The sequence below is a fragment of the Paroedura picta genome, chromosome 7 (genome assembly GCF_049243985.1).
Source record: "Paroedura picta isolate Pp20150507F chromosome 7, Ppicta_v3.0, whole genome shotgun sequence".
NCBI lineage: Eukaryota > Metazoa > Chordata > Lepidosauria > Squamata > Gekkonidae > Paroedura > Paroedura picta.
In genome coordinates this window covers 28,774,758-28,795,576 of record NC_135375.1, presented here as the reverse complement: position 1 = coordinate 28,795,576, position 20,819 = coordinate 28,774,758, and the positions used below count along the sequence as shown (strand labels likewise).

The 20,819-nt window shown below is 41.7% G+C and overlaps 1 long non-coding RNA gene across 2 annotated transcripts in view; it reads left to right on the top strand.

The window, feature by feature from the left end:
• The window catches only part of LOC143842277 (uncharacterized), a 53,735-nt gene extending 36,198 nt beyond the window's left edge, over positions 1–17,537 (top strand). For both annotated transcript variants that reach the window (XR_013233051.1, XR_013233050.1), the window contains one exon: positions 17,207–17,537. This is a non-coding gene — a long non-coding RNA (uncharacterized LOC143842277). The remainder of the gene's footprint in view (positions 1–17,206) is intronic.
• Positions 17,538–20,819: the final 3,282 nt, after the last annotated feature.

Below are 20,819 nucleotides of genomic sequence, written 5' to 3'. Positions count from 1 at the left end.
TCAACTGGAATGCTGTCACCACCACTAGCTTTATTGTTGCTCAGACTTCCTAAGGCCCATTTGACTTCACATTCCAGGATGTCTGGCTCCAGGTCAGTAACTACCCCACTGTGGTCATCAGGGATGTTAAGCTCGCTCTTGTATAGTTCTTCTGTATAATTTTGCCACCTTTGCTTAATCTCTTCTGCTTCTGTGAGGTCCCTACCATTTTGGTCCCTTATCTTACCCATCTTTGCATGAAACGTTCTCTTCATATCTCCAATTTTCTTGAAAAGATCTCTGGTCCTCCCCATTCTATTGTTTTCTTCTATTTGTTTGCACTGTTCATTTAAGAAGGCATTCTTATCTCTTCTAGCTTTTCTCTGGAATTCTGCATTCAATTGGGTGTATCTTTCTCTTTCTCCCTTGCCTTTCACTTCCCTTCTCTCCTTAGCTATTTGTAAAGCTTCCTCAGACAGCCATTTTGATTTCTTGCATTTCTTTTTCTTTGGGATGGTTTTAGTTGCTACCTCTTGTACAATGTTGCGAACCTCCGTCCATAGTTCTTCAGGCACTCTGTCTATCAGATCTAATTCCTTAAATCTATTTGTCACCTCTACTGTATATTCGTCGGGGATATGATTTAGTTCGTACCTGAGTGGCCTAGTGCTTTTCCCTACTTTCTTCAATTTAAGCCTAAATTTTGCAACAAGAAGCTCATGATCTGAACCACAATCAGCTCCTGGTCTTGTTTTTATTGCCTGTATAGAACTTTTCCATCTTTGGCTGCAGAGTACATAGTCAATCTGATTTCTGTGTTGACCGTCTGGTGATGTCCATGTGTAGAGTCGTCTCTTGGGTTGTTGGAAAAGAGTGTTTGCTATGACCATTGTATTCTCTTGACAAAATTCTACCAGCCTGTGCCCTGCTTCATTTTGTACTCCAAGGCCAAACTTGCCTGTTATCCCAGTTATCTTTTGGCTTCCTACTTTAGCATTCCAATCCCCCATGATGATAAGCACATCATTTTTTGGCGTTGCTTCTATAAGGTGTTGTAGGGCTTCATAGAACTGATCAACTTCATCCTCTTCAGCAGCAGTGGTTGGGGCATAGACCTGGATCACTGTGATGTTGAATGGTTTGCCTTGGATTCGAACTGAGATCATTCTGTCATTTTGGGGATTGTATCCCAAGACTGCTTTTCCTACTCTCTTATTGATTATGAAGGCTACTCCATTTCTTCTGTGAGATTCTTGTCCACAGTAGTATACCTGATGGTCATCTGAATTAAATTCACCCATTCCTGTCCATTTTAGTTCACTGATTCCTAAAATGTCGATGTTCAGTCTTCTCATTTCTTGTTTAACCACGTCCAGCTTGCCTTGATTCATGGATCTGACGTTCCAGGTTCCTATGGAATAAAAATCTTTACAGCATCGGACTGTCTTTTCGCCACCAGTTACTTCCACAACTGAGCGTCCTTTCGGCTTTGGCCCAGCCGCTTCATTCATTCTGGCGCTACTCGTACTAGCCGTCTGCTCATCCCCAGTAGCATATTGGACACCTTCCGACCTGAGGGGCTCATCTTCCGGCGTCATATCGTTATGCCTATTGGAACTGTCCATAGAGTTTTCATGGCAAAGATACTGGAGTGGTTTGCCATTGCCTTCTCCAGTGGATCACCTTTTGTCAGAGCTCTCAGCTATGACCTGTCCGTCTTGGGTGGCCCTGCACGGCATAGCTCATAGCTTCACTGAGCTACGCAAGCCCCCTTGCCACAACAAGGCAGCGATCCTTGAAGGGGGATAAGGTAATAATTGCCCCGTTTGTTTTATAATTAGTCACATTGTTATCCGATAATATTCATAGCTGTATGAGTATCTCATCCTATAGATTTGTCCTTGTGCCGCTGTTTCTACTTTTCGAACTGGAATTGGGTGGAACAATTACAGATTTTATTCATACTTATTTATTTCTACAAAATACCACCCAAAAAAGGAAGTGTGGAAAATGAGAGGTTCTATCACATGCTATATTCTCTGTTTCAAAAAAAAGTATCTGAGCTACACAAATGTATGTGTGTGTGTCTGTCTATTTTCCAGTTTCCTTTCTAACATGTGTGTCTGTCTATTTTCCAGTTTCCTTTATAACATGCCAGTATGTGGTTGGCAAATTCCCAACACTCCACTTTCAGCTGGGAAAGTCTCTGCAAAGCTCTTGACAGTATTACTACCCGCATCATTATATGGATGGGCCTTCAAAGGGAGGGTTTGAAAACACGCTGGCCTACGCTCGCCCTTAGAGAATAAGCACATTGCTTTTACTGTTTATTTTGGCATCTGACATTATCTGCAGGAGAGTCACATTGTGGCAAAATAGGCTGACTAAAATAATACAGTTGCAAAGCTTGTTTTGTGATTCACGCTGAATCCAGAACTGTTTGAGGTTTAACTCAAAATATAAAGAGTCACCATGTAAATTAACAAGCAGAAAGCTTGTCATAAAACAGCACATGAAGGCCCCTTTTCCCAGACAGAATCATCCTTGCAGAATATTCTAAAAATCATATTTATTCTGCTATGAAAACAGCTGCGCTTCACTCAGCAGCTTTGCTTCTCTATGGGGAGAAAAGAATCTTGACAGACTGTTGTGTTATCTCATGGTAATGGGCCCATTCCTCATTCTCACTATTTTGCATTTGAGAGCCTCGGCGCTGAAGATGCTTCAGTCAGATCAGTCAAGGCATCACCAGCTCCTGCCTTTTTATTTTTAATAAGGCAGTCAGGTTTTTGCTTGAGTTATTTCAGTGTATTTAGTATATGTTTCCATTTTGATGAGTAGAATGCATTGTTAAAGGTAGAGAAAGAGGCTGGTTGTGAAATATGCATCACAGTTTAGCTTTTGACAGACATTACACATCAGTCCTGTATGTTGATACGACCTTGAGCCTACATACCTTTTTGCGATAAACCCAGATGCTATTATAAGGAAGGGCTTGGCTTGTTAGCTTATTAACAACAACCTTATGTTTCTCCTCCTTCATTTTCCTCATGCGAAGTTTACTGCTACTGGGGAAAAGACCACATGAAAAGAGATGGATTGGGAGGTGAAGCAGTTGGTGCACTGCTGACCTTCAAAGTGGCTGTGTACACGAGTTCTCATCTTTGAAAGGACAGGATTGGGAACTCGGATTGTTTCTACACTAAAAGGTCTGTAGTTTTTCTGCAGTTCTCTTTTCATGGCATATTCTTCATCAGGAGGTTGTGGGAGTTATTTATTCATTTAATAGGGATGCCAGCTACCAGGTGGGACCTGGGGATCCCCTGGAATTACAGTTTATCTCCAGACTACAGAGATTAGTTCCCTTGGAGAAAATGGATGTTTTCTCACTACCTTTTAGAATGTTTTGAGAGAGTCAACAATCATGCGCTAAACAGAGACTTGTCCTTGCCAAAGTTTTTGTCATGCTCCATTACCAAATGCTTCTGAATAGGCAGTCACTGGGAATGGATTAAGCACATAAAACAGAGGGGAAAATAAGCGGACAGTTTCACAGCAATGAGAAGTAAGCATTAGTATTGCCCAAGGACTTGATCTATTTAATGTATGCTTAAATGATTTAGTTGCTGTGGTGAGCAGTGAGAGAGCCACGTTTTCAGATGCCACCATGTTAGTGAGGATGGTGAGATCCTAAGCAGACTGTGAAAAGCTCCAAAAGGACCTCATCTAACTCTCTGAGTGAACTACAAAATGCTAAATGAGATTAAGCATCAGTAAAAGTGAAATGGTGTTCATGAGGTAAAGTTCATGAGGTAAACTGTACACCCATGGGAACTGAATTAGCCTTGACTCCCCTTGAGAAATATTGTATTGGAGAGCTTTGTGAAAATATCCCCTCTCTTTCTGGTGGCAGCGAAAAGGGCAAATTCCATGTTAAGGATTGTTAGAAGTAAATATAATAAAAGTTTGTCATCTCTCTCTCTATAAATCTGTGGTGCAACATTTGAAATAGTTTGCACAGTGTCATCTTCTCAAAGGATATTGTAGGTTAGAGAAAATACAGAAAAGGGCAAGTAAATGATCAAGCGGCTGGAGTACCTTCTCCAAAAAAGGCTAGAGTAGTTTGGAGATCTTTAGTGTACAAAGAAGGACAACTAAAGGAAGACAGTAGAGATTTATGAAACCATCAATGGTGTGGAAAAAGGAGATGATGAAAATGCTCACTTCCCTGTCATAAAACTAAATTGTAAGCTCATCAAACCAAATTGATTAGTAGATCCAGAAGACAACAGGTAAATAGAAAACATAATTAATTTATGGAATTACCAGGCACAAGATGAGGAGAGATCAAATCTAAATCAAGATGGCCTGATTAGATTTTTGAGAAATTCAGAGGATGGATTATGATCACCTGTCAGCCACAACAGCTAAACTAAATTTCCAGGGTAAGAGGCAATGTATCTCTGGATCTCAGAGTGTCGATATTTCAATCTGTTGGAGTTGGCATTTTGAAAATGAAGCAAGCACTGAGATTTTCCAGAACATGTTTTTAATTTTGGAGTTTCCTGGCTTTGAAGGCTACTCCCCCTGGTGGTTTATAAAAGTAATCTCCCTCTAGAGAACAAAGCAAAATAATTATCAAGCTTTTTCTTCTTTTTTGTCACTGATTTTCAATACTAAATTGCTTCAGTAGGCAAAAATACAAGAGAATCTGATTTCTATATTCTAAAAAAAATTTGCTATCATTTCTGAATGCAGAATAAACCTTGTAAGTTGAAGCCTGTATGCTTGGAAGAGAGCCTCAATGGGGCTTCATTGTATGTAAGCATGCTTGGATCATAGCTGGGTGTTTTAGCTTGATTGGGAGTGACAAGTGCAGCTTGCTGTACTGTCTTAGCTGACAGATGCTCACCAGTTGCTTCACAGTGCACAGGGAATGCTTTATGTTAGAATTAATCTCATGTGTGTGTGTGTGTATATTTAAAAAAAGACTTGGTCATGCAATCCTTTAATACCAGATAGATAATTTCTTGCCGAGTTGAAAGGTATTTATCTTATCCCATTTTCTTCAATTTGCCATTGTGAGATGTATATGTCAAAATACTTCGATCATCCTCAGGAAAGCTGTTTCACAGTGATGGGGAAATTGTTCTGATTAATTTAAGAGAGAGACTGTACAATACGCAATTGTCAGCAAATTGTTCGGCTGCACTTTAACTTACTTACACTACAATGTTACTGTTGTTGTTACTCTTCTTTTCTGGCATCAACTTTATCTGATCAGATGAGGGGAAATATACTGTTTGGAAGATCTCAGAACTTTGAAGACAACCTATGAACTTGTTTGGGCCTAATGCTACCTGTAGGCTCGACAATATCCCCTTGAACAGAAGCCCTATAAATATCCACCTGAACGGTCATACCTTTCCAAAACTGTGATGCTGAAACAAAGATTCTATAGCTCTGATGCAACAAATGTCACTTAGACTTAATCTGTTTTTAATTTTTTATTTATTTATTTATTTATTTATTATATTTATATACCGCCCTCCCCGAAGGCTCTGAACTGCAAGCGGAAACAATTGCAGGCAGGAAATACAGGAAGTCCATGGTGTGTGGTGCTGTGGTTGGTGTGTCAGGTTAGTATCTGTGAGACCCAGGTTCAAATACCCACTTGGCTGTGTGACCTTACTAGGTGACGTTAGAACAGTCACATGCACCTACCTCACAAGGCTGTTGTGAAGATAAAATGGACTAGAGGGGAAGCCCCATTACAGAAAAAGGCAGGACAGAAATGAGGTAAATAATTGCTTGTTTGCTTTCGATTTAATAGTGCTACTGAAATATGAGGGGTGTTATCATTCTGAAAAATAGCACAGGAAGGTAGAAAACAGTAGAATACAGTGAATATCGCTAAGCTGTACTATGATTAAGCATTTGTTTGATCAGTGCTTCCCCCCTTTAAAACGTCTTGGTCTTTGTCCAAGACTGCATAATACATTGCTTAGCAGTCAGTAAATCAACCAATTATTAATTTTTGGAAAGTGCTGCCCTGTAGTCAGTAAATCAACTGGTCATTAATTTCCATGATCAAACAGAATTCATCCAATGCCACAGAAGTCTTCCAATAGCCTAGGCCAGGGGGTAGTCAAACTGTGGCCCTCCAGATGTCCATGGACTACAATTCCCAGAAGCCCCTGCCAGCATTTGCTGGCAGGGGCTTCTGGGAATTGTAGTCCATGGACATCTGGAGGGCCACAGTTTGACTACCCCTGGCCTAGGCCTTTACTTATGCTTTTCCCGCCATCTGGTTCTCTTCTCTATGGCTACAGCTGTAATTTTTGCTCCAGTCATCTCTTGTATTGCTGACTATCATCTTCTCTCTGGCATCCTTGGGTTATCTGACCTCTAGCCACAATTCTACAGTCTGCCAACACAATTCACCTCTTCCATTCCTCAGATCCTAGGATCCCTTCACAGACTTCTGTCCCTTCTATATCCAGTACAAATTCCTTAACTTTTTAAAGCTTCCCCCTTGTTTCTTGTGCCCCTTCCCGTGACCTCTACTCCTCCAAGCCTTACTGAAGATCTTTTGCTGTCAGTCATGTTTTCGTTCTGCCCTCTTCTGCCCTCTATACATAGAGCTCCCTCTCCAACAGGTAAGCAAGAACCACCTCAAAAACTTACCATTTCTGGAATGGTTTGGCATACACCTTTAATCCTCCCACAACAACAGAGAAGCTTGAGGTATATTGTTTCATTTAGTCTGAGGAAGAGTGCGTGCACTCGAAATTTCACACCTTTAATAAATCTTGTTGGTCTTAAAGATGTTATTGGACTCAATTTTTATATGGACTGATGTTCATCTCTATGTTTGTCTGTGACTATTTCCCATTGTCTCATGCATGTTATAATTTCCTTGGGTCAGAGACCTGTCTGGTTTTGCCTACAAAACTCTTCACCCAGCATATACTGATATGGCAATGCTTCTCAGCATTTAGCAGCCCAAGAACCCTTATTTTGAAATATTTTTTCATTAACTACCACCCTTGTCAGAACCTGCCAGATGCCAGAGAGCACCTTTAAAAAAATGTCCTCTTGTGTCTTCAAAATACCATAGTAGGAACTATATTAATTACATTTTTAAAAAAATTTGGGAGGAGGATTTTGTCAGTCTCTATAACAATTACATACTGAGGAGGGTTTCAGTTCCTTCTCCCAATCTCACATTTTTAAAAGGAATGTTAAGGTCGGTCTGCCCTAAACCAGAGTCCTTCGGAACACAGGGACAGTAAGGTTTCCGGAGGGTGGGAAAAGGAAACAGTATATTTTTTACTTTGTTTATCTGAAAAAGCCACTGCAAAACCAAAGCAGGGATGAGAATTCTGCTGTGCCCTGTCCAGAGTATTCCTCTTAGCGGCTGGGTTCCTCACTTCTGAATATTTTGGACAAACTGCAGCTCTGGTCTGATCCATCTCCCCTACCAAAGAATCAGCTGAAATTCTCTGTGCATGTCTTCAATTTTGAATTAAGAGAATTTCTTCTGGAAAGGAGGATTTATAGGAGCGAGAAGGAGTTTAATATCCTTTCTTGCTTGCCTTTTGTAGTAAAAATGACTTGTGGTAGGTAATTATACTGTGGGGGGTGGGAAATGTTATGCTGGCTGTCAACCCTAAACTCTAGTTGCTGTATTCAGAAACTGAAGCATGGATGATAAGACTACTGCACTTAGACAAGAGTTCAAAGTTGTAGTCTAGATAATTGCATAGCACTGAGGACTGAGGCAAAACACTTTCCTCCCGTATTGCTTCCCTGATTAAAGCCACCTTGCCTCTTTTAGCCTTGGTAGGAGAAAATGCAAGCACCCTGTCTTTTCCCTACCTACAGGGACTACAAGAACTCCTTAGGGGACACAGTTCTAATTGCAGAAAATGAAAGATTAACACTTTCTGCTTCCACCTCTTCCCTAGAGCCATGGCCCGAATCCATGTTGCAGGCCGCCTTGGCTGCTTTTTGAAGACAAACGGCACGGGGAGGGAGGGGGAATTCTGATGATGGATCCCCAATGTCACATGTAGTTTCAGCTTCTCTTTGGAAAGTTGCCTATATGCACATGGCAATGGATAGATTCCCGATCTGCTGATCTGAACAAGCAAATGTGGTTCTTTTATACATGTAATCTGTTGTCACAAACTGGGTCACTTTTTGAGGCAAGACTAGACACAGTCTTGCTTTTTTCCTGTCACTGCCAGCACCTCAGGTAAAATCCAGCCTGTTTCTCTTGTGGGTTACCTGAGGCTGACACCATAGGGGCACATAATGAAAGCACAGCACCTAGCCAAGACAGATAGGTAAGGACATGTGCAGACTAGGCATGTACACAGTAAAAGAATATTGAGCCATTTCAAATTCAGCCTGAGTTGATTCAGGCCAAATCCAAAACAGTCTGAAGCTTCCTTTACTGGCTTGGATAAAGCAGAACACCAAAAGTTCCTAATTTTTCCCCATGCGCATTGGGGAGGGCAGGTGCAGGGTTCCTATGCCCTCCCCTCCCTGATGTGAGCCAGCAGAGGGCAGGTGTGGGCTCCCTGTGCCTCCCTTCCCCAATGCAAGCCAGGTCTCTGCTTCATGGACAGGTACTTGAGAGCATCATAATTGTTGGTGAAGTACGAGATCAGATTTTGGCCATTATTAGTAAACAAACCCTCAGATTTTCCTACGAGTGTAGATTTCGGTCCTTGATTCGTCCGTGACAAAGATACAGATGCACCTGTGAAGCTGGGAACAAATACTGTGAGAACTGCCTTGAAAACTGATTTCTCAATGTTAGCACTCATTCTTCATTTAAATGTACCTGCCCAGCTATGTACCGAAAATTACAGCTTTTGACTCCTAGTGGTGGTTACTTAAGAGTTGTACCTTAAGGCTGTCGTTGGTAGACTTTGCACTCCACCTGTCAGACTTGTTTGCAAATACCATTTAAAACAAGCTGTAGCAGATTTCAGGATGCTTTCCTCGAGCAATAGTAAACTGCAAATTCATATGGTGGATATATCATTGTTTCTAATGTGGTCAGATTAAAATCCATTGTACTACCCTCCCCTTCCCCTCATCTGCATTTCGGTTCTTTGCTGTTGTTCTGATTTGTCAGCACCTTGGCAGCATGGAAGTCTTGTTCTGACCCAGTGATTTATTGCCCCACATTTGTTTTCACATAGACATGGGAGTGGCTTGCAGAGTGAGCTTTCTTGACTCATTGAAACACCATGGGAATCAACCTTACACTTCAGTGATTAAGATTACAGAGATGTTTCACTTGAACCCTAACATTTAGGCCTGGGGGGTTTGTAAGTAAATTAAAGCCAGCAAATGGAGTTAGAGTTTAGAACTGTCCTTCAAAGCAGAGTTACAGTCTTCTAAGCCCACCAACTTCAATGGATTTAGAAGGATGTAGGTTGGCACTGTGCCTAGGTTGGCACTGTAGGTAATGACCTCCAGTCTTACTACCACAAATATTTGAACAAATGTAAAGTCTTCATGGAAGCCATGTATATAGACCCTCTTCCAATTAAGGAATGAGGAACATCTCACCACACTCTCTGAGATTTCATGTTATCCTTTTCTGAAAGTGGCTAGCAGTGCCTTCTATTACATATACTGAGTGCACAAATTTGCCCCCTATCTTAATGTCTTGGTCCTGCCATGCTGAACCATGCCACAGTAACCTCAAGGCTAAATTATTTGAATGAGTTCTGGGTCCCAGCAACTTCCCTTGCTCATCAGGTGGTATTAGAGAAATAGGAACTGCATTGGTGGGGGTGATGGAAAGCGCCATCAGGTCATAGCCGACTTATGGTGTCCCCATAGAGTTTTCAAGGCAAGAGATGTTCAGGGGTGGTTTCCCATTGCCTGCCTCCATGTCACAACCTTGGTATTCCTTAGAGGTCTCCCATCCAAATAGTAGCCATGGTTGACTCTGCTGGGGTTACAAGATCTGACAAGATCTGGCTAGCCTGCCCTATCTAGGTCAGGGCAGATCTTCACTAGCTCTGGCATATCTTCCTTTCTTCAAGCTGGTTCCTAAATAAAAGAATGTGCCCTGCATACAGCACATTTGGAGGGAACAAATCTATTTTCATGTTTCCACCTAGTTACAGTAAATAGTTTGGAGCTAGCCAGCTTTTCTGTGGTGAAAAAAGGAGGATTTGACCACCAAGAAAGGTTATGCCGAGGATCACAAGTACAAAAGCCACGTGGAATGAGGGACACTGTGAAGATGCTGGCTGGCTCTAATCCATTAGCTTATAGTTTGGATTGCTTTTTAATCTATCTTTTAAAAACTTTGCATGAACCCATAGCTGTGTAACGCAGACAAGGATGTCAAAAGATACCATGTGGTACTGTTTTGCTAAGTGAGACATTGATTTTGAGCACCATATGTGCTAAAGTTTTCATTTGCTCGCCATATGATTTTTTTGAGAAAGTGGCTTTGTGTAACCCCAGAACAATATTCTAGAATATTTATCAACGATGTAGTCAGTGTCCCATGAGGAAGCTGCTATAGTGACTCCTAAATGCACAGGCTGTGGCTGTCAAAATTGTCAGCTGAATCTAGGACCCAAATCCATGTGCCTCTTTCGGCGTTTGAAATGTTTAGCTCTAGATTTAGACAGCTACTTTTTGATAAAGCTGTCAAAACAGATAGAAATAAATATATATTATCTCCTGGAAAGAACACATTTTAGCTGACTATGGTATGTTAATGGATGCATTGCTCTTGACCTATAATATTTTGGGGCCCTCCCAATTCTGCATCTTTATCTTGTTTGTGGGGTCTGAAGAACACACTTGCTTCTATACACTTATAATAAACAGCTACATTATATAGCTGTGCTAAACCCAACCGTTGTTCTGTATATTTGTTGACACACCCCACCGCTTTTTTGTGGCTAGATTTTGCATGCTTGTCAGCTGCATAGTATATAAGAAACCTCCATCTTGACAGGCAAGCCAGTGGGTATGGTACACCTTTGCAGAATCTCAGCCGCATGTCTAACTCTGCCAAATCTAATTGAGAGGAGTGTTAATTATTCCATAGTCTTGAGTGCAGGGGACTAAGACCTGGGAGGTAGGAGAATGGGTTGTCAGCAAGATAGCTGGAGGGAATTGGAATACATATTACCTAAGGGAGTGGTATCCTCAGTATTCATTGACTTTAATTCCCTCACCAGACACATCAAACAATAATGCTGTAGGGCTTGAAAAAATTGGGGCAAGACAGCAGGGGCAGTGGGTGGCAGGTGATGACAGCCTGTCTATAGAGCTGAGTGGCAGGCTACTGAAGGGAAACCACATTGTCACGTGGCTAGTGCAAGGGAAGGTATGTCTGGTAATTTAATTGGGGGGAGGGGTTAATGGGAAGAATTTTTTGTTGCTGGGACAAGGTTGTTGGGTACTCAGGGGATGACATGTTTGGCACATGGGTTTAATCAGGTTAAAATGTGATTGTTCACCTCTGATGATTAGCAGGGTACATAAAATACAAAGGCTTTGGTGTAATGGTTAAGATGATTAACAGACCAGGACTGGACAGTTTCAGGGCTACTCTACAGAATCCAGTGGGCATGCAGCTGGATAGCTACAGAAACCTGCTCAGGTTTGTGATGGTTTTGACTATTGCCCAGCCTTCATCTTAAAATTTTGCTTAGAAGAAGAGTTGGTTCTTATATGCCACTTTTCTCTGCCCGAAGGAGGCTCAAAACGGCTTACAGTCACCTTCCCTTTCCTCTACCCACAACAGACACCCTGTGAGGTGGGTGAGGCTGAGAGTGCCCTGACATTACTGCTCGGTCAGAACGGCTTTTATCAGTGCTGTGGCGAGCCCAAGGGCACCCAGCTGGCTGCTTGTGGGGAGCAGGGAATCAAACCCAGCAGATTAGGAGCTGTTGCTCTTAACCATTACATCAAGCTGGTTAGAGATAGTAAAGACTTGAGAAGAATGTCTTTCTCCTGTAATGCAGAAAGAAATCCTTTAAAATCATCTTCAAAATGGGAGAACAGTGTTAATGTCCTTCACATACACAGACACACACACACACACACACACACACACACACACACAACAACCTCAGTTGTCCCGTATAGATATTTTGCCTAGCAAATATACCAAAATTATTAAATATAAGTAAAATCATGACATTGATCTGTACAAGGGCAGAGTTTTGGGGAATTTTTTCACTCCCGCTAAAATCCATCCTAGGTGCTATGTCTTGCTATGGCTACAGCTACTATTCTTTCCCCAGATACCCAAGTTAAATTGCACTGAAATCAAGATGGGGGTCTAATAATTGTGGTTGGAGGGGGAGGGGTGTTTTGTTTTACCTCCCAATCACAGTTTTCAAGCCACAAGGTCATTTGCCATTGCCTGCACAGTGACCCTGAACTTCCTCGGTAGTCTCCCATTCAAATGCTAACCAGGGCTGACCCTGCTTAGCTTCTGAGTCCTGATGAGATCGGGCTAGCGAGGTCATGGCAGCCACTGTTGGTGAAGTCATGCAATAAGAAGACAGCCTTTCTCATTGCTCCCAAGAAGCAGTGGCTGTTAAACTGCAAAAGGGTCCACCTGCTAGCTGTGGGAGGGTGTCTGTTGGGCTACAGACACAACTGTTTTCCATTAGCTTACAGTTAGTCCGGGAAGAATTGACCGCCACAGTGCCTTGTTGAAATCTTACCTGATGACCTTTCTGTTTCTGCTGCACAGCTAGGGAGATTTCGCTTTCAGAATGAGAAGCAAGGTTCTGCTATTCAGTTGGTGGTTTCCTGCACCGAGTCTTAGCCGCTTGCTCTCACTAGGTATGAAAAGCTGCTTTTGCTGCAGTGACTGTTATTTGCATTTCATGTACCAATGGAAGTGAGCTTTTGCCTAAGAAAACTCAGTCCACAATAAATTGGTTTCTCTCTCACACACACACCACTTCCCAAGTGTGTATTTGTAGAAATCCATTCTTTAGGGGTCTCTTCTTCACTGTATGCAGAAGTTTGCAACACACCTGGATTTTCTCAATAAAATACACATTTCCTTTAGCTGTTTAGCCTCCTCCATCTTAAAAGCTCAGGGCCACGGATAACATAGCTGAGAGCAGGGGACCCCATCCAGTTTTAGCCTGCCAGCACATATGGCATTCTGACAAGGCATGGTGGGCACCGTCACAAAATGGCTGTCATAAAATGGCTGCTGCAGGAAGTGGTCACCCAGCTTGCCTTTCAGGCACCCGCAGTGAAGATCCTTGTTTTGCAGTGGCAGCTGCTGCCAAAACAACATTTGAAAATCTGCACAGCCAATCAAACGGTCATTGGCCAGTCAAGAAATCTTGCTGGACAAAAGTGCCACTTCATCATGTCCACTAACACTTGGCAGGCACCAGGAAAAGATACTGTAGGCGGAAACTGGTGATCCCTCAGATTTACACCTGATTTCCAAATTGTAGAGATCAGTTTCCCTTGAGAACATGGCTACTTTGGAGGGTGGACTCTGGGGCAGTATACCCCACTGAGGTCTGCCCTCAAATTACCAAGAATTTTCCAATTTAAGATCTGGTACTCCTAATTGGATTACAAATGTGCAATAGCCTGAAAACATCTAAGGCCATTATAGTCTTCTTAATTGGAATGACATTAGAGTTATTTTGGTGCAGATCTCAATTGTTCCGCTATGCATCTACCCAAAAACTCATTCTGATAAACTTCAGCATTCGGATATGGTACAATTCACCTCTAAAAGAGCTGCAGTCAAAGAGGACTTGAAAGGAAGAAAACAGTACATCATCCTTGTTTTGTATATTTTGGAGTTTTAAAAATCCTTTAAACAAAGCAAACAGTGGCACAGCTGCACAAACAAGAATCAAATCAAATGATTAGCTCCCAAATATAGAAAACTTAATTTCACTAGAATGATGGACCATTGCGGAGATTCTTAAATTCCTGCATTTGAACAAGGATGTTGAGGGACAACGGACTATTCTTATGCTAACCAAAAGGGCAAACATGTGCAGCCAATTTGGGTAACAAGCTCTTTCAAACTTCATTAACAATCTGCATCATTCTAGGGCTGTAGTGTGAAATCTGTACTGACTTGGAAAATAAAGTCTCTGTTCTGTCAACCTCTGAAGAGGTTTTGTATGAATTATTCGTATTAAATAGTCAAAGTATTTTAATACTATTAGAAATAGGTTCGGCTATAATAGACTTTTCGATTTCGCAGAGTCTTTCATCGTGGAACCTACCTTGCTTATATTTGTCGCACTATCATAAATGTGGCATTTTATTTATTAAGGGGCTTTTCACAGGCAAGGACTGACTGGCGCTCTTCCGCTGTGTTGCAAACCTCTTCCACCATGTCCATGTCCAGCATATAAAATGGCCATGCAATGAGATTAGTGTTTACCTCTGCCTTCACTGGAATATCCAGGTAGAGCTTGTTTGAGTACATTCTGCATGAATTGGAGAGAGCTGTACTCATGTAGACCTTCCACTGAGTGTTCAGGTGGTCATTCTGCTCCCCCTCTATGCATGTTTGCCTGTGAAAACAGTTCTAACTATACAGTAGCCCAGGTTTATGGACCTTTGCTTCTTCTGTTAATAATTGAGTCTGTCACATAACTTCCCTACGTGAACGTAACATGACTTTCAAAGCAGGGTCCAACACTGTCAATTCTAAACATGAGAGAATATTTCAATAGTATTTCTTTTGCCATTGAGTTACGTGCCGAAATTTGGACTTCTAAGGCTGGAAAGAGACTTGATCCCCTAAACAGACATTAACTTCTCAGATCCTTTTGAAATTAAGCATCTAGTTTTGGCATACATCAGTGTATTTTCATTTTGTTTTTCACAGGGTAAGTAGGACAAAGGACCGCCAAATTCATTTGTACCAAAAGGCACCAAATCTAACTCTAGATTTTAGGATTTTCATGGAGAGGGTACTACTAATCCTATGCAAAGCTAAAGGACCCATCCAGCACTTCTAAGGTGTCTTTTTCCTTATATAAGAAGTTGGGAGTATCCCTGAGTTCTAGCTTTTCTTCCCATGCAGTCCAGTTTTCATAGAGTACATTCACAAAGTGATGATCGGCTTTCTCTAAAGAGAAGCCTAGCATTTTGACTATTCTCCTGGGGCATGACTTGTTCCATTTCTCTTTACATGGCCATGATGTTTCTGTTTGAATGCTGGCATTTAGAAAGTTTCATAATTCTCATGGTCTCTCATAGCATCTCTGATGGAAGAACTTAGATGACTGTGAAGCGATCTCAGGCTTTGGAACACGTGTCCTACCTGCCTTTGCAATATTGGAGCAGTTCACAGGCTTCCAATATCTGCAGCACTGGCCTAACTGGATGCATTTCTACACATTTATCGTTTATGTATCTATTAAGTCTGTGGGTTCAGTGAACACAGACTCCAGTTCTTCAAAACAGCTCTTTTAGCAATTCCAGCAACAAACTGGACCTTAACAGATCTGGTTGGACCTTAACAGGTTCCTTTGATTGGTTAGTTTCTTGGCTGGCAGAAGCCCTCATTTGCATCAGTGGCCAAATGCTCACAGACATAACCGTATCTATAAAAAGGACCTTTGAGTTTTGCCAGGATTTATAAATGCTAAACTGGGCAGAGGACTCTAGATGGCTCCAGCTCCAGAGAGAGCTCCAGATGGCGTTTTTTCACCCATAGGCTGGAACTTTCAATTGGGTTGCAAGCTCCAACAGAGCCACTTTTTTAAAAAGTGGAATCTCTAGCTAGTATATGCATGCAGAGCAAGAGCACCCTGCCTCCTGTCCCTTTGAATGCAAATGGGGAAGAGAGTGAGGTGACAAAGTGAGGTCATGCAGCAGTCAAGACAATTTCTCCATGACTTTAAGACTTCATATGCTGCTCCTTACAGTATACCTCCTGGAGCTCTCTTGTTTGGCTGATGATTCTCCTGGACTTGAAACGGGAGTGATCAAAACTCTGCCCCTCACCCAACCACCGCAGCAGCAAGCATCCCGAAAAGCAGTGGGGGACAGGCCTGCCACGACAAGGTTGGCCTCACCACTGCTGCTTGCTGTCGCCGTGTTTGTGTGTGGATCTCGCTGCAGCCTGTGGGAGTGGCACCTGCAGAGGTGGCAAAAAGACCACCACAGACCCGCCATTGCAGCAGGCAGCAGCTGATGAGGCGGTAGTGGCAGTGGTTGGTTACTGGCCTGAGGTGATGACGGTGGCAAGCAGAGGGGAAGGGCCCCGTCCTCTCCACATGCTCCTTCATTCCTGTCCCCACCGTGCCATTTCTCTTCCATCATAACTTCTGCTGCATTTCCCCCTAGAGCACGGCTAAAGACATTTTCACATTTTAAAAAATCTTTGCAAACTACATGCACTGCAATCCTGAATGATGCCTTCAGTACATGCCCATCAGAATAAATGGGTTTACACAGGAGTATCTCTGCTTAAGATTGCACTGCAAGTCTTCCAATCTATCTACAGCAGAAGCAAACTTGAATTTCAAGTGAGAATTGTGCCTGTTGCAATAACATCAGAATTAGGAAATTAATCTGAAAATAAACCTTGAAACGGTCCTTTGCCGACCCTTACATTAACTCAGAAATCGGATTCACCCTTTGGCTGCCTTATTTGTCTCCAATGCTAACCTCAAAAGTCTAACAAGCATGAAATCTATCTATTCATTCCCCCTTCTTTTTAAATAAAGTGTCCATATATTGATTTGTTTACTTTTAGGCACCAAGCCTGAGGGTTTTTTCCTCCCCTTGCCTAGTGATTTATGAAGCTGCTTTTCCTGTTTAGTTCAATACTTAAAAATGATTCCCTACAATATAACACAACAGGCAAATGCTGGTTAATACTTCACAGATCAGGGGGCTGTCCTTGTTCTATTGAGCAATGTGGGCATCAGATGCCACCACCATCTCAGGCTTGGACCAAAGCTAGCACCCTTCTTAGGCTCAGGAGATCCACAAGGAGCCAGGAACACTAGGCTGGCTGGGGATTTTTACTGGAACCACCATTAGGCAGAGCTGTTTCCAAACATCCAAATGTCACATCTGTTCTGGTTATAGTGAGTTGTCTGATGGCCGGGAATGAAACTTGTAGGGAAGAATCATCCTTTCAGCAGTATTGATGAGAAATAACAAGGTTCTTGACTTAGTCTCTAAGCCTATTTCTTCTTTTGGCCAGGCTTTCCAGAGCATTATATGAGCATCTGGTGAATGAAGCTTCTTCATCTGCCCCATCACCACCATTGCAGCAATTCAGAGGACATCTCTTGAAGTTGCCATCTGCCTCCTAAGTTCACAGAGCAACAGCATGTTGGTAAGTCTTCTCCAGACTGTCTGCCCATCCATCCCAGCCTTTGGAATGCCTTCCCAACAAAAATCTAACAACAAGAAAATGCCTTTTAAAAAAAGAAACAATGGAACATTGTTACTCTTTTGTGTCAATGGCATACAGACATTTTTTAAAACATCTGCTGGAATTACCATTTGAAAATAAACAGTTCTAGCCCTGACCTTTTGTTGACCTTATGTTGTGCAGAAGCATACACTTCTTTTTGGTAAGATGGACAGACAGGTTGATCCTGGTTTACAGTAGTGAGAACACAGCTGAGTTGCCGTTCCAGTACAAGCCTTTATACATTTTTTGATGTATTATAAGCCCACCTGTCTCACTAATATTTCAGGCAGATTACACAGTGTGAAGCATGGCAAATAAAATGAAAGTTCTAAAAAGCAATGTGATTGGTCCGTGATTACAAAAATCAGGGATGGGGCAAAGAAGCATAAGACATGTCAAGTGATACCGAAAATGGAACAAATCCTTCAATGTTAAGAGTTATTAGTGAGATCATTTGCTGAAGTAGATCATCTCAAATGCTTCAAGCTATTCCCACATGGTTGGTTTGTTAAATGTGCTCAAAAATCCACGTTCACTCCCCCCCCCCCAGCAGTTGCAGTAACATCTGAAGAGGATGGGGACAGATTTTTTCACAGCTGAAGTAATTTCAGCACAGAAATGAAAATAATAATTCTTTCACATCACCAGCCAGCTTAATTTAGAGAAGTGGACTGTGTCAACATGCTGTTATCTGCATCATCAGCACTAATAAACTTTGTTCAGATGTGTAAAAATAAAGAAATAAATGGGTAAAGTGAATAGATTTAAGCAGGAATTCATGGAACAGATTTCTTTCCCTGCAACCTTTTATTTTCCTGGAAAAGCTGTTAGGAGTTGGGGCAATGCAATGACTACAGCAAGAAGAGGAAACAGAAATCACTCCCTTCTTGTCTTGTGCAAGTTCATGCTTCCTTTGCAGAAAAGCTTACACAAGAGGGAAGGACATTTTTACCACTTTCTCTGAAAACTGTCTCCCCCTTGTACTGCCCCCTACTCTGCTCCTTAGAATTCCTCCACAGGAACAAGTTTCCAGGGGGCTGGCAGGGAGGGAGAGAAATCCGTTCTGTGAAAGACTTCATTTACAGATCATTGGATCCGGTCCCCTGCTGTGTGGGCACATTATGTTGTTCACAACATTTACACAATGTTGATTTATAGCCCATGGCAGACCTGCATGCTGGGCTTCCATGTGTCCAGATACTGTTTGCTAATGATGAGCAAGACATTACGCTGCATGCCAGTTGTAACTTTACATTAAGCAATTGAATAAAGTTTTTAAAAAGTAGTTGTAAAGGAAGGAAAATACTTCTGGCTAGACTAAGAAGATCTGGTCTTGAATTAAGGGCATTAACAATACAAACGGGTAATGATTCATAGTTCAAGACATGCTCTGGCAGATTTTAAAAAATGTTGATTATACAGGAAACTCATGCTCCATGATATATGTGGAAATATTCTATTGCACCCCAATTTCTTGAGCAGTGAGAAGTTACAGGAGTAGTTCATTACTTAGTTTCCTTCAGCTGACAATGCCTTGGAGAGTCTGGCAATCTTGCGATATTTGTGTGACACCCAGAGTACAGCACTGTTTTCCAATCTTATTACAGTTCACGTGGCACTGCTAAATTTCGTAAAGTGCCCCAAGTCTCATCAAGAAAGGACACAAATGAGCCATGCTGGGCGGTGATGGTGGTCCCCCTGCAGGGCAGCAGATCTGCTATCAGGGCCATACAGAGTTCCTATGTCCCCAAAGTGCTTCAGTTCTCTCTAGCAGTTTGCTTTTTCGCTGAGATACCAGCCTGTTTCTTCCCTTCACGTTTTTTTCTTTTTTTCTTTTCCTTTTTTTTTGGGGGGGGGTCATCTAGTCTATGCCCTGATGTATACCATAATAGAGCCATTTTCTGATATTTGAGGTCCATTAAGGGAATATCAACAGTTGTTGAGACACATTTTATTCTTTTTATCATGGAGAACAGATGGATCCACGGGAGAAATAGAATGCTATCCCAATAGTATTTGATTCTTTATAAACTCTACATGCCATGGTGATAACAGTGGAAATAGCAATTAGAGGAGACTGACTGTGTTATTGTTGGACTTCCGCTAAAGCTAAACAACATAGGACACAAAAATCTATACAATAAAGCACAGCGCTATTTGGGGCCCAAAAGTTTCACATACCATTGTATCCAACAGAAGAAATTCTAAGCCAACAAGAAATGCTAATTGCAACTAGCTTTATTTTTTGAAAAACACAAGCAAATCTAGGATGAGAGAATGATCTGTAGAATTGTGATTCCGCTGTTATGCACTTTGCTTAAAGAGAAAGATGGCATTTACAGTTTGTTATTTATTCAGGGTACCCTGCCTTTCTTCCCCCACAGGGGGGGGGCAAGCAGCTTAAAACCATTCCCCTCTCCTCCATTTATCCTCACAAGAAGCCTTTGAGGTAGGCTAGACTGAGAGGATGTGACTGACTCAAGGCCATCCAGTGAGCTTCCATGGCAGATTGGGAATTCAAACTGGGGCCTCCCATATCTTAGCGTAACTGATGGCTTTCCCAGTTCTCAAGATCAAGAGATCTTTTGCTGCCCTGATCTACAGGAGGTTTATGTCTTCCCTGGGCTCACCTTACTTCTGACATGGTGAATTTTTATACTTTGATTCTGTCCTCCACTCCTGGTTAACTTTTAAATGAAATAAAAAATAATAATTTAAAAGGAAAATACCTTTTTTGTCAAGAATAGATTTACCTCCAAAGTATCTTGGCTGCTCCTCTGTATAATATCTTATCCATTAACAAAGCTATGGTTTTGTTATTCAAAGTGTGGTTATCAACATAATCACAACCACAACTTTTGAGGCACCTTTTGTTAACAACACACACAAGAATGGTTTCATTTTGATAAATGAGGCCACTTTATGGAATGAGGGAAATGGATATGTCTGCATAAGGAAGACTAAGTTAGTCACGTAAAATGAGCAAGCATTTTTGTTTGGCTGATATATTATCCCCCCCCCCCTCCCCAATATATCATTCAAAATCAGAGTCTATCACAGCTACTGTTTTTTGTTTTGTTTTTTAACTTAGTGAGCTGCGAGCTGCTTGGTGCAGATCTCTGAAGCAGCATATAAATGTTCAAAATAAATAAAACATGGAATAATCAATTGTAAACTTACCTTGTTTAATATGAAAAACTGGAGAGTTTGATCATTAAAGTGAGTTTAATAAGTACCAAAGAAAATCTCACTGATCCTGGGCCTACAGGGGTTAATAATAGCACTTAGCCGAGTAGAAAGGAGTAACAAAACCCTCTGCAAATGTGTTTATTAGCACTGCAATCTGATACTTCCCCTAGCAGCTTTGCAGAACATGCATGCCGCTCATTTTATAGCC